Source organism: Genypterus blacodes, unplaced genomic scaffold (genome assembly GCF_046128005.1).
Source record: "Genypterus blacodes isolate CSIRO-AG114 ecotype Tasmania unplaced genomic scaffold, CSIRO-AGI_Gbla_v1 ptg000045l_1, whole genome shotgun sequence".
In the NCBI taxonomy this organism is placed as follows: domain Eukaryota; kingdom Metazoa; phylum Chordata; class Actinopteri; order Ophidiiformes; family Ophidiidae; genus Genypterus; species Genypterus blacodes.
Window position 1 is genome coordinate 2,528,373 of NW_027466858.1, and position 1,628 is coordinate 2,530,000.

The following is a 1,628-nucleotide window of genomic DNA, read 5'->3' on the forward strand; positions in this document are numbered from 1 at the left end:
AAAAATTCTCAGACAGTTGGAGTTTAAGTTGCTTATCTGTACAATAGTAAAGAAGCTCAAACGTGTCACGGCCTCGGGAAAGATTACAGCTGTAAGCTTTTACCAATGTTTCACATTTTGCTGCATCATGCCTTAGCACGCCTCAAGGAACACACAGAAATCTACTCAGCTGTTTCAACACCTCAGCACAATCAGCGGCGCTGCCCGGGAGCCTCGTGTGACTCAGCCGGGGAAACTCAGCCCAACCAGTCTGTTCTGCAGGGAGTCGATGACAGGAGGAGGGAAGGATGTAAGAGGAGAAAGTTCTGCCATGTAAACATCACATCTAAGGGTTCATGCCTCCACCAAGGAGGTAAAAAATGCACTTATACTACCCTAACTACAGAGTATGAGTCCAGTATGAGCCAGAAATATCTTTTTCCCCAACAATAGAGACAATAGCAAGAAAAAACAGGCGTCATTGTTGATTGTGAAGTGCTATTGTTAATAAAAAAAAGGGCCTGGCGCCGTCTGTACGGCTCAGTAATATTGTTGTGACTCTTAGCTGTTGTTTATCTGTTACAGCAGAGACTTGTGCTCCTGTCTCCCTTTGTCTTTTAATAAAGTGGCGACTGTCAATCAGACGCAGGCCAAGCGTGGCTGCAGAGATAGAATAACACATACACCACACACACACACACACACACACAGAGGCATGAAGTAATTAAAATGTTGCTTTACACACACACACACCCTTACAAGCGATATCGCCGGTGTTCACAAACACACTGGAGTGTTCTGTGACGATGTAAAGCTCTTTGTTAAACTTTGTTCCTCATCATGAAACAGCCAAAAAGCAGAAAATGGATCAAAGCTCCTCCTTCCCTCTCTTGATAACCATGTCACCATTTTGTCCCCTGCAAGGTGAGAGCGGTGTGTTTGAAAACACTCGCCCGGTTGGTAGGAAACACTGGTCAATGTGGCTGGATGTCAAAAGGAGAACACACAGATCATTTATAAACGCATTAGCCAAGACCTGGTGGAACGTTTACGTCAGCAAATTCAATTATCTGCTTTCCTACAAACCAGATATCTGCGTCTCATCTGTGTCCAGCTCTCTCATGACCACAGCCACACACACTCACACACTGAGGTAAGACCATTATAAAAGCTGGAAAAGCACAGCAGCAACAGCTCCAACAGAACGAACACACACACACACACACACACACACACTTTCCCTGCTCGTCTCCGTGGGACTCTGTGCCCTGTGTCCTGCCTGCTCTCAGTGTGAGTCTCACTCCGCCGCGTCCGTCTTTGCTCGGCCTCGCCATCTGCTCCCCGTGCTGTGGAACGCGGCCGCTCCCTCTGGCCGCAGGCGCTTTTACACGCCGGCAGAAGCCATCCACTGCAGAAAAACAGGATGGAATAGCCGACGCAGAGGAGGTTTAAGCTGAGGAACTGGATCGCAATTATGTCAGAGAAATGCGATTCTTTCTTTAAATGAGAGATTTGGTGTCTTTTTGTTGTTTTTATTGCTGTGTGTTGTTGTGTTTGTGTACCTGGAAGCGTGTCATCTCTGATCCCTTTGGTTTCTTCAAGCGTGACTCTCTCCTGCACAGAAGGAAAAGCTGCAGATGCTCAGTGGA